This window comes from Phoca vitulina, unplaced genomic scaffold, assembly GCF_004348235.1.
Source record: "Phoca vitulina isolate PV1807 unplaced genomic scaffold, GSC_HSeal_1.0 scaffold4, whole genome shotgun sequence".
Taxonomy (NCBI): Eukaryota; Metazoa; Chordata; class Mammalia; order Carnivora; family Phocidae; genus Phoca; species Phoca vitulina.
In genome coordinates this window covers 401,398-414,400 of record NW_022589707.1, presented here as the reverse complement: position 1 = coordinate 414,400, position 13,003 = coordinate 401,398, and positions in this window count along the sequence as shown.

Genomic DNA, 13,003 nt, shown 5'->3' with positions numbered 1-13,003 from the left:
AGGCATGCAAGCCTTGTCTCACGCACACTCTTCTACCCACAACAGCTGCAACCGGTCTTGCCGGCCTCTGCAGCCTCCGCGGCCTCCCCGCCTCCAGCTTCCTTCCGAACTGGCCTTTCTGCTCTGAACACCAGCTTGCTCTCTTCCCTGGAGTTAGGTGGATCGAGGGGTCAGACGCCCACAGCCGGAGGCAGCAGAGGTTCGGGGAACCTCTCCTTATCTAGACGCCAAAACCCAGGCCTCCTGGAGCCCCTCTCCACGCCCTGCACGGGGTCTGAGAGCACGGGCCACCTGTTTTTTTTTCCATCTAGCATCTTCTCTCATCTGCCCCCCTGGGGTCCTTTCTCCCTTTTGCCCTTCTCCTCCCCCGGCCCATTCCCTGGTGTCACTCAGGGCCTTCCCCTCCGCTCTCCTCTCCTAGCCGCCGAGACCTCGTGGGCCCTTACTAAATCAAGATTGTCTTCCCCCAAGCTAACTCCTGGCCTGCGCTGTGAATGGGAGACCAGGCCCAGTAAATACAACGGAATCGGTGACCTAAGCTGCGAGAACTGTGAAAATAACAGGAGCAACACTGGAGGGCTCGTGGAGGGCTCGTCCTGGTAAATAAGAAGACCTCTACTAAAGCACACGACTGAAAACAGCCTGAGGACAGACAGACCACCTGAATCCCAGACCTGGGGAACCGCCAATGTAAAGCCACAGTGTAATAAAATAACCACAAATGTTTATCCAGCCGTCATTATGTTCGGGACAATTCCATAGGGGCTGTGATTGTTACCCCCATTTTGCAGATGAGGAAACTGAGGTGCCCAGATCTTCCATAAGTAATCCAACGTGCAATGATTAGTCAGTGAGCTTGCGAACCCAGGCGGTCGAGCTCGCCCACATACCTCACCTCACCATATCATCACTGCCTGATCGCAACTGCGGTCCCAAATGCACAGGGAAAGGAAAGGCCATTTATGTAAATTATGCTGGGAGAATTTAGTTGGCCATTTGGGAAAAATTATTAAAGTAGCAACTAAGCTTCTCTTTGTGTATCAAAATAAAGTCCAGGTGGATTAAAGCATGACGTATAGGGGCGCCTGGGTGGCTCAGTCCTTAAGCGTCTGCCTTCGGCTCGGGTCATGATCCCAGGGTCCTGGGATCGAGCCCCGCATCGGGCTCCCTGCTCAGCGGGAAGCCTGCTTCTCCCTCTCCCACTCCCCCTGCTTGTATTCCCTCTATCGCTGTGTCTCTCTGTCAAATAAATAAATAAAATCTTAAAAAAAAAGCATGATATATAAATAAATAAAAGCAAACGAGTATAAATGAATATCTAACTGATTTAAGAACAGCAAGGAAAGCATTCCCGTGGAAGAAATCACAACAGAAAATAGCAATAGATTTGGCTAATAAGCATTAAAAGTTTAAGTAGGTGGACAAAATCAAAAGGTTAATAGCAACCTGGGAAAATATTCTCATCATTTATGATAGACAAAATATTACAAATTAATATCCTTCACATGTAAAGAGCCCACATATAATGACAAAGATCATCAAGGATGTGTTCAGTCTCAATAAATCAGAATAAACCTTAGTAAAACCAAAGAAATACTAATTAAAACATTATAATATTTTACATCCATCAAATTAGAAAAAAAAATTTTCTACAATAAAATGTATTACTTTCAAAATCAGAAAAACCAATAAATATTACAAATTTAAGAATATTTCCTTCTAGGGGCGCCTGGGTGGCTCAGTTGTTAAGTGTCTGCCTTCGGCTCAGGTCATGATCCCAGGGTCCTGGGATCGAGCCCCGCGTTGGGCTCCTTGCTCAGCGGGGAGCCTGCCTCTCCCTCTCCCACTCCCCCTGCTTGTATTCCCTCTCTTGCTGTCTCTCTCTCTGTCAAATAAATAAAATCTTTAAAAAAAAAAAAAAAATTTCCTTCTAGGGGCTCCTGGTCGCTCAGTTGGTTAAGTGTCCAATTCCTGATTTGGGCTCAGGTCATGATCTCAGGGTCCTGGGATCAAGCCCCATGTCGGGCTCTGTGCTGGGTGAGGAACCTGCTTAGGATTCTCTCTCTCCCTCTGCAACCCCCCCGCCCCCCAATCACGTGTGCTCTCTCTCTCTCTCAAAACAAAAACAAAACTATTCCCTTCTAGTAATTATAAGCAATATAATTTCCTATTGACATAATTAATAAGTAATTGCTTTAAGATCAAAAGAATCAATGGAATACTTATTTGGGAAATATGCATTATAATTTAGGTTTGTAGGAATAGTTTCTTCCATTTTGAAGATGAGGACACAGCCTCAGAAAGTTTCCAAGAGACTCAATTTCAAGACCTCCCGGGTCCAAGTCCGTGGCTATTTCCATGATACCACACTTCTTCCATCCGTTTGTGGTAACGGTTGGGTAACTGGAAGAACCTGAGGGTGGGCTCACTGGGGGTCTCTAAGACTTACCACCTCAGCCGCCATCTTGCCCCCCTGCGAGTTAGGAGGTGCGTCAACCTAAGATATTAATAATGGCTTGGATATGTTGAGTGTTTAGTATGCGAGGCCCTGCTCATACCTCTTCCCATTTAACCCTCCCAAGGACCCTTTGAGGTGGGTACAATTATTATCTCCTGTGAAGTAGCTAAGATGACCCCGATTTTGTAGATGAAGAAATAGAATACTAGAGGGTTTTAAATAACTTTCAGTCACGCAACGAATACTTAGTAAGCACCCACTCCGTTCCAGGTTCCAGTCTAGCACCGAGCGAGGCCTCAGCAGCGAACAAGGCGAACAAGGTCTCTGCCCTGGAGGAACCTATGTTCTGAGAGGTGTGGGGTGACAGCCAAGAACACAAAGGAAGCAGATCATTGCAGATACGGAAAGCACGAGCGTCACATGGAGCAGGGTGATGTGATGGAAGATGATGGGGCGCAATGGAGTGCTCAGGGAAGCGACAATTCGAGCCCCAGTCTGGATGATAAGCCAGTGGGTCAGATGGGGACGCAGAACCTTCCCGGCTGTGGGTACAGACCTGCCGGGGCTCTGAGGCAGGGACGAGCTCGGCAGGACGGGGGAGTGTGACCAGCGCCCGTGTGGCTGCCGCAAAGGGACGGTGTGGGACAGGGGTTCAAACAGAGGGCAGCGAGGCGGGACAGGGTCAGACAGTGGCCGTTATTTCTCGGGCCACCGAGGAAAGGGCGGAGCCTCGGCTGAAGGCAGACTGTCTCGGCCCATGGACCGCGGCCCCCGCCTCTGAGACCCTCTCATGGGCTCCCTGCAGGGGACTCAGCCCAGGGCCTGCCGTGTCAGGCCGGTCCCACTGCAACAGGTGTCCCCGTGTCAGTCTGTAAGTCCCCTTGGCCATGAACTTAGGTTTGTCATTGTTGCTTCAGTCCATCTGGCTCCCGGCCTCGTGGGGGCAACTTTCTAGTGGAGGAGGCACACCCGTCCCTCAGGAGACACACTGTCACTCAGGCACTCCTTGAGAGGTGATTGTGATGATGGCCCTGAGCCCGTACATGGGGCGGGGTGACCTGAGTCTGTGGGGCTCCGGAGGGCTTCTCCGGGGCGGTGGCATCTCCATCTCACCTTGCGGGGGAAAGGGAAGTTAGGCGGAGACGAGTGGTTCCCGAGGACCCCGTGCAGTTCGGGTGGAGGCCTGAGCCAGAAGAGCAGGGAAGGCCAGGGTGCCCGAGTCAGGGGAGACAGCCTCCTGTGGGTTGAAGGGGTGCCCCCAAATTCATGTGCTCCCAGGAACCTCAGAATGTGGCTTTATTTAGAAATACGGTCATTGCAGGGGCACCTGGGTGGCTCAGTCCGTTGGGCGTCTGCCTTCGGCTCAGGTCATGATCTCAGGGGCCTGGGATCGAGCCCCGCATCGGGCTCCCTGCTCAGCGGAGAGCCTGCTTCTCCCTCTCCCTCTGCCCCTCCCTGTGCTCGTTCTCTCTCCCTCTCTCAAATAAATAAATAGAATCTTAAAAAAAAAAGAAAGAAATATGGTCATTGCAGATACAATTAGTTAAATTAAGATGAGGTCATACCGGATTAGGGTGGGTCCTTAATCTAACCCGACTGTTGTCCTTATAAAAGGAGAGACACCCAGATGGAGACACAGGAGAACACCACGAAGACACACACACAAGGAAGGTGCCATGTGATCAGAGAGGCAGACACTGGAGTGAAGCAGACATGGGAGTGAAGCGTTTCTAAGCCAAGGGGTGCCAAGGATTGCTGGCAGCCGCCAGAAGCTAGAAGCGAGGAACAGATTCCCCCTCAGCTTCTGGGGTGTAAAGCCACCCAGTCTGCGGTACTTTGTTAGGGCAACTCTGGGAAACTGGTACACAGCCCAGCGGAGGGCTGCAGAGCCAGGCAGGGCCTGGTGGGCCCGTCGGGACTCTGGATTTTACCCTCAGAGCAACGGCGAACCACTGCTCTGGGGGTGACAAGTAAAAGAGGACCACGGTCAAATCTCATTTTCAGAGGATCCCTCCAGGTGCTCTCGAAGCATCCAAATCCACCGAGCGTCGGGAATCGGGCCCCACAAGGACCCAGCCACGGCCCCAAAGCCCTGCCGGCTCACACGGAACCACACACGCTGTTCCTCAAATGCCAGGCGACTGCTCACCTCCCTCCCCTGCCCCGCAGGCGCCGGCCTTCCCGGTTCCCAGCCCGGCCGGCCGCCCGGTCCCCGACTCCCGATCTGCGTCCCGCGGACAAGCACGAGCCGGTGGGCATTCCGGGAGAAGGTCCGGCAACACGCATCAAAAGCCTTAGGGGAAAAAAGTCCACACCCCGTGCCAGGGCAGTTCTACCGCCCGGAAATAGCTGGACCAATGTTTGAACACGTATGAAAGAACAGACAAGAAGCGCAGCCCCTCGGCAGGGTGCTTCTCGAGGTCCCCGTCGCGGGCTGCGGCCTCCAGCCTCCGGCCTCCCCGAGCCTGCGGAGAGCGGGCAGAGCAAGCGCGGCCCGCGAGCGCGTCCCTGCGGCCTGCAGCTGGGGGCCGGCCTCCGCCCGCCGCGCCCCGCGACTCCCTTCCCGCGGCCCCTCCGGGTGGGGTCGGTGTCTGCGCCCCCGCCGCGCGGCGAGCCCCGAGGCCTCGCCTTTGTGTTCGCGCCCCGATCTGCACAAAGGACGGGCCCCGCGAAGCTCGGGGAACGGGGCCGGGCAGGCGGGGCGCGCGAGGAGACGAGCACACGGGAAAGGGCTGGCCCCAGGCGGCGGAGGCCGCGGCTCCGGGCCGCCCCGCAGGGAGACACCCCGGGCTTCTGGGGACGGCCCCCTGGTGGGCAGCGGCGGCCGCCCGCGCCACCACCGAGAGGCCCGCGTTCCTAGAGCGGCCGCGGGCGGCCAGGTGCGCGCGGCGGCCTCCGGGCTCCCGGCTCCGGGCTCCGGCCGGCAGGGGGCAGCACGGCCGCGACCGCCCCACGTGGCGGGGGCGCGGGCAGCGAGGCCGAGGGCCCGGGCCGGCCCGGGGGCGCTGGGCGCCTCCCGCGGCTGGGCGGGCGGCAGGTCCGGCCGAGCAATTTTAAAAATTCGAGTTATTAAATATTAAATGTACAAAACGCATATATACATGTATTTAAAATAAATCTATAGAAATAACGTTTTTTAAAATAAAAAGCTGGCTTTCCGGCAGCTCCACCCGCTCGCAGCACGCTAGCCGCGCCGGTCCCCGTTTCCCAGGGGCGCGCTCGGGCCCGGCCTGCCGGGGAGTCGAGGAGGGCTCGGGCGGGAAGGGCGGGAGCAGAGGCCGGCGCGGGGACTGGGCGCGCGGCGGGGCGGGGGCCGGGGCGCGGGGGGCCGCGTCGGCCGTGCGGGGGCTGAGCGTGCGGCCGCCGAGAGCGGGACGGCGCCGCGGAGCCGGCCGACTGGGAGCCCGAGAGGCTCGGCGGCGCCGCGGGCCTGCGCAGACAGACGGACGACAAGGACAGCTCGCAGCCGGCCGCGGAAGGGTGGGAGGGCTTCCCGGCTGCCGGGCAGACGCCAACGGCCCCATCTCCCCGCAGCCCAGCTCCGCTCAGGCTTGGGCTCAGGAGGGACTAGGGTGACCCTCCTCCCGAGGCGGGGGCAGCCCAGAGGGTTCCTGTCGTTGCCCCGGGCACCCCGCGACTGCGGTGGGAGGATTGGGCAGTGACCCGGGGGCTCTACCTAATACCGAGGCTGAAATATCGGAGGGAATGATAAAATACATATCTTTGAAAGGGTTTGGCTTAGCTTTAATGAAGAAAATAGTCTGCATCCCAAGCGGGCAGAGACTGGGCAGGGGCGGGGGGGTGGTTTACCTGTGTTCCTTCCTGCACAGAGTCACCCGTGGCTCCTTCACCCCATCACTTAACATGCATTGAGTCCCTCGCTTGGGTCAGCCCGGGGCGCTCAGGGGAGCCCAGGGGAGCCCCGAGGAGCCGGGGGACCCTCCAGGCTGCACGCAGCCATGTTGTGTGGCCGAGGGTCCTGCAGACGCCTCTTGCACCTGGATCTCCTCTTGCCGTCCCAGTGTAGGCTGTTGCTGTAAAAATAACTTTGGGGATCCTTGCAGCTTCTGACAGGGCTTTTCTGGCCATCTGTGCTATTCCCCCCCCCCAACACCCCGCCTTCCAGGGATTCTTGGAGAGTGTCACCTCCCTAGATTTCACCATGACTCGCCACTGTCTGATGAGAACATCTGCCCAGTGATGGAGAGGTTTTAGAGAGTAGAAATGCATATACCCCCTAAAAGAAGAAAGAAACTTAAGAACCCCCCTGATCTATCAGAGAACGAAGTAAGTGTGCGATGAGTTGCTGGATACATTAAACACACACAGTTTGGATTGAACTGAGAAGTAAGGGAGAAGGGTGGTCAGAGACCCCCAGGACAGCCCCAGGGCCGGGGAGGGCTGAGCAGGTGGGCTTAGTACCCCCCTCGGGTTGGTGCTCCAACTTGGCACCCGGCTGCAGGTATTTCACTTGTTTACCTTCAGAAGATGGTTTTATTTAAACGGGATTCTGGGGCTAAAAACAAAAGCCTGAAAACACGGATGAAGCACAGAGCATTTGGCGGATCATGGTAAATTTAATGAAGATGTTGTGTCCTTAATCTGAGATTCTAAAATATTATAGATTTCGTTCCTACCTATTTAGTTTCTTCCAAGGAAGAAATGGCTTCATTTCCCAGGTGTGGAGATGGTTAAACGTCCTCATACTGCGTGGTAAATGAAATGATTTCTTCTGTTACATTTACGGACAAGACTTGATACCTTCTCTTGAAGAAATAAAGGGCTCAGTCAATTTTAAGATAAACTTTTATTGGTTGGGACTCAGAAATTCCTTTCACAGAAAAATATAACAATGCTATTTTCTTTTGGGAGAGAAGGGTTTTCAATTAAATTCTGAAATTCTATTATGCGATTATTACATACTAATGAGAGTTCATCTTTTTGGTAAAATGAACACCCAAGCATGTTTGTATGCAGTTTATGCTCATTCCAAGACTCTAAGGAGCTGGCACAGATTCGGGCAAGAAAAATGTGTCTATTTCTTCTCAATATGTCTACTGTTTGAATTAAATATACTGGAGAGATTGGTGTAATTTGGTCTGGATATTGACTTGCTTTTTTAGCAGTGCTCTGAAATGTTGGTTTCATTTTTTTCCAAACCTATTTCAAAATATATTACAAACCTTTGGCTTAGTAAATCATCAATTAAGTCAAGATAAGCTAAGGAAACCACCGCATTAAAGTGGGAAGGGAATAATAATAATTTTAGTTGGGTATTTGTTATTAAATTGTTCAAGGGAAACCAATTTACTGCTTTTGCTTTTGGACAAAATTAATGTGACTTTTAGGGATGATGATTAATCCAAGTAGGACAATACACATATAAACATTTTATGTTAGATTTTAACACCTTAGATTTCAGAATCTGTATAAATAAATTGCCTGCAGAAAATCAGATCGTGGAACCGTGTGGCTCTTGGATCATACCTTCAGTGGGAGAATGGCAAAAGTCACATTTCATAACCTGTTTAATTTTCTGCTGAATTTAGCTTAAATCCAATCAATTTCAATTCTTTGAGGGCACAACCTTAGTATTTGTGTATCCTGTAAATAAAGAACTGATTGAATATAGTTCTTAAGGAGGGTGTATACTTAGACTATACCGATTCTGAAATCAAACAGTTTGTTATCCTGATATTCATTATTTAAATAAAAATTACTAATGAGGATAGAAATTTTCCTTGGTATATTTTGTCATTAAAATTCAACTTTGCATTACTCTAGCTGATAGACAGTGGTGGTGCTCCCGTCTTATACTCGAGTTATTTTGAGAACCTGGATATTATTTTACAAAGAAAAAGGGAGTTTCGTTCTCATGGTGGTGGTGGAAGGGATGGTGAGAACCAAGAGGTGGTGTAGGCCTGGAAGATGAAAGTGTGATTTTATTAGCAGGTGCGTTTTCTTTGTAATAATCTCCCTCACCCAGCTCCTTCTCTGTTAAGCAAATGGCTTGTTAGGTCCCCACTTCAGAAACAGAAGGGGAGCCCCTGGCCTTAACACACAGCTCTCTCTTCCCAAATGCTTGAAGCAGGAGAGGGGCTCATTTTTAAAAACAGGGGCTAGGGGCGCCTGGGTAGCTCGGTCGGTTAAGCAGCAGACTCTTGATATCAGCTCAGGTCAAGATCTCAGGGTCATGGGATTGAGCCCCATGTCGGGCTCTGCACTCAGCGTGGAGTCTGCTTGAGGTTTTTTCTCTCTCTCCCTTTCCCTCTGCCCCTCCCCTTGCTCTCCCTCTCTCTTTCAAGTTAATAAAGAAATCTTTAAAAAATAAAAAAAGGGGCATCTGGGTGGCTCAGTCAGTTGAGCAGCTGCCTTCGGCTCAGGTCATGATCCTGGAGTCCTGGGATCGAGCCCCTCATCGGGCTCCCCGCTCAGCGAGGAGTCTGCTTCTCCTTCTGACCCTCCCCCATCTTGTGCTCTCTCTCTCTCTTTCAAGTAAACAAATCAATAAAATCTTCAAAAAAAATTAAAACAAACAAACGGGGACTAGCTGGACAGCCCAGCCACGGAGGAACCGGCCCCTGCCAGCCGGCAGGTGCACGGGGCCTTCCCAGGGGGCCTGGGCTGGGCTGGGCCGGGCTGGGCTGGGCCTGGCCATCCAGCAAGCTGTCAGCTTTCAGCCATCTGCAGAACTTCCGCAGTGTCCACGGGACAGTCAGAGCTGCAAATCAGAGAGAAATAGTACTCTTTGCCTTTTTTATTAAGGATCCACGATGAAGAAATTGGAAGGCAGTGTGTAGGAGCAGTTAACAGCAGCCACTTGGGGCCCCACACACTTAGGTTTCAATTCTGGCCATGTGACCTTGGGCTCATTGCTTAACCTCTCTGAACTTCGTCTGGAAAATGGGGGACGAATACCGATTTCACAGGTCGTCACAGGATAAGATTCAATGAAAGCATTTACTTGGCGCAGTGCCCGGAACATGGTAAGACCCAATGAATCGTCCCTCATGAACTCAAGGCTGGGGCTCATGACGGACCGGAAGTTCCCGTGTAAGGCCACCGTTGGTGCTAGATTTAATTTTTCTCTTCCTTTTCTCTTTCTTTCCTTTCTTTCTTCTCTCTCTCCCTTTCTCGCTTTCTTTCTTTAAAGAAAAAAAAAATCCTTTTAACCAAGAGTTACCTCTTGTAGAAAGTAGAACTAAAAGCGTTAGATTCTATTTTAACTAACAATACTCACGTCAAGGAACCCAACTAGAAGTGGTAAATGCAGAACTGATTTTTTAAAAATTGAAATCTAGACGTTCCCACCATGCCTGGGAAGCAGTGAGAGGCTTCAGTAGCCAAACGGCTTTCCAGAGCTGGAGGAGAGGCCTTGGCCTGACTCACCGTTGCCCTGGCAACAGTAGGGCCTAAGGCCTCGTCCCTGATCCCTTAATCTGAGGAGCCTCCGCGATTGTGCCTCGGGAAAGGTCTCCCACAGACACCTGGCTGGTTAGAGCTGCCCTGGCGGACAGGAGGGACAGAGAAGGGATGGAGGTGGGCTCTTGCTTTCTGCCTTAATGAGTCTGTGATGGTCCCAGCTTTCCAGACCCCCACAGGCTTGGTCTAGAGGACTAGGCCGCAGAGTCTTCACCCGATTCTAAGCGCTGTCAGGGCGGTAGATGGCTTCCTAATCCCCCCGTTTCACCTTGGAGCCCAGCACCACGCTTTGCACACGAGTGTTACTTCCTAAGTACCCGGGGCTGTAGGACAATGAGCATCCCCTAGGGCACTGGACCCAGGCCCTGCTCCCTGGGCTGCCCGCATCCCCCGCCCCCCCAACAAATACCTGAGGGAGGAAGCAGCACAACCATTTCTCCAGCTGCAAGGCCACAGATTTGACCCTGAGGCCTTTTTTGCCTCTAAAATTCTTTTTTATTCTCTTGCTATGTTCATAATGTTGGCAAATATATGGCTCAGAGCATGTTCTGCTCAGCAGATCTACAGTTTCCTCAAATTTTGTCTTAAATCAGAGGATAAGATGAAGCAATTTGAAAGAAGTGCTGATTTCCTTTTCCAGTAACCATTCAGGTCCCAGGGAAAGAATGTTGCAGTGACGCACATGGGTTTTGGAGACAAAAAGATCGGAGTTCAAATCCTGACTGTACCATTTGGTTGCTGTGTGACTTTGGACCTACTTAACCTCTCTGAGCCTCAAGCTCCTCACCTATACAATGAGTATAACGTCATGTCTATAAAAGTAAGGAGCATTTGGTTAATGGCAATTACCCTTTCTGGTACACAGCTCTGGGGGGGCCAATGGTAACTGGCAATACAGGAGTGTGAAAGTCTGGCCTTCCAGTTAAATCAAGGGCACCCTAAGAAAGCACTGTGAAAGGTACCCGAGCCCCAGAAAGGTGGGGTGCCGCCCACTGCCGACTCTGGCTTGTGGCTGAGAGGTGAGTTTAAATCCCTGTCCGCTCTGACGCCGAGACCAAGATGTAGTTGCCCGTGGCTTTGACCGTCCTCACACTGAAATACCTTCTGCTTCTGCCTGTGGGGGAAATTTCCTTCTCAGAGATTCATTCTTTCAGGATGCAGCCCTAGCCCACTACCCACCTGAACGTCCGTGTTCACTAAATGAAGTCGTCTTTAACTGTGATCTAATAATGAAATTAGCAAACTTTGATCGAGACCTTAGTATGTGCCAAGGTCTTTGCTATTTATTCTGCATGTTATTGAAGCCTCAGAACAATGGAAAGCTTATTATCCCCACTGAAAAGATGACGAAGTTGAGATTCTGTTGATTAACTGGTTCAAGGCCATACAACTGTCAAGCTTAAATCCACATCTGTTGGACCCAGAGTCGGCCTACGCTTTAGTGACCATCCTCCGGTAGGTGTTGGCCTCGCGCCATGGAGATTATGGTGGATGGGAAGTGAGAACCAACACAGGGCCAGGGAGTCGGGATGAGCGGAGGACACCTTGGCGTACAGGGCCCCTGGAGGCGGGGAGAGGCATGAAGAGGGTCAGAGCCAAGGAAGGGAAGGTAGAGCCACAGGGAGCCCAAAGCAGCCCAGCTCCGCACAAGTACCAGTCTCTGACTATATTTAATCCTTTATAACCAGATTTCCTAGGAAAAGAAAGGCTTACCATTCCCACGTGGCCCACGATGCCCCGAGGATGTCCTGGTAACCGTGTATAACAAACAAAGTCACTCTGAGCCTCCCCAGACCACCGTGGTCTCCTTCTCAAGTCTGAACATCTCCAGCACTCCCTGGTCCTCACATTCCCGGACTAGTAAAGGTCTTGGGCAGCAATGGCCCTCCACCAAGTATCTCCAAAATACCTCTGCTGACATCTCTTCCAGGCTTCCAATGTCCCCGTGTGGCAAAGGCCCATTTCCTCTTTCATCCCTGCAACCTCCAGCCACCAGTTCCATGGTCTGTGGCCTGCCCATTGCACCTGGTTGGCTCACCCAGATGGCTGACCATGGCAGGTTTCCAGCCCATCAGCCTCAGTCTCCTGCCCCCCAACTGCCTCACGCCTCTCCCCTGCTCAGCAATGGTTTACCATACACCATCAAAACAAACTCCTCAGTCGTGAGAGATCCTAGATCCAAGACCCCCTCTGCATGCCGAGTCTGCTTCAAGCCAACCTTCCTGACCTTGGATTTCTACACAAACCCCTTGTCCAGTTCCGTGGGTTTCATTAGTTACTGCCTCTTAACATGGGAGCCCATTTTCCACACTCCCCCCTTTAAGAATCCCTGCATGGAGAAGGCCTTGCCCATTTTTTCATCTGTGGAATCCTCCCCAGCCCAGATGATGCCACCCCACCCAGGCTCCTCCTTCTGTGGTGAGCAGAGCACCACTCCTGCGCTTGGCACCTCAGGTTTACTGCACGGGAGTGTAACTACCTGCTCCCGGATGGGGTTCTGCAGCCCAGGACCCAGACTGGCCTCACCAGCCCTTCATCCCAGCCCTGGCCTCCGCCCCTCCTCCGGCTGCTCACTCTGATGTCCTCCCAGCCTTGCAATTTTCGGTGAACAGAAAAGTCTCATCCTTTCAAATGTGAGACCTCGAACATCACTTCCCCTTTCTGTGCGTCTTTATAAAGGAGGGGGTTGGTGACCTCTTGGTCTCTTCAGAGTCAATAATATGGCAACTTCTCTCTTAAATTCCCTTCTCTGAACCACTTAAGTACACTGTCCGCTCCTCTCTGCCCTCAGACTCAGGACTTAATCTACCTCCCTTCAGTAGTTCTTGTCTCTCCGGCTCTTCTGTTTTCGGCCCAAGTCTGGCCTCCCCAGGTTCCGGGGCTGAGCCCGGCCCTGCGCTAGCTTCCAGGAGCTGTCCCTTCCGATTGCCTGAATTCTCTCTGGGTCATTGCCAAGCCCGGGAGCAGGGTGAGAGTAAGCCGCTCTGTGGCCAATGTAATGCGCCTGCCGTTTCTCTTTCTCTGCCTCATTGGACGGCCATTGGAAACGAATGAATCCTTAGACCGAGGGTGCATTCCTGCATTTAACAAATCCAAAGAGAGTAGCTTTGCTGCAACATACAC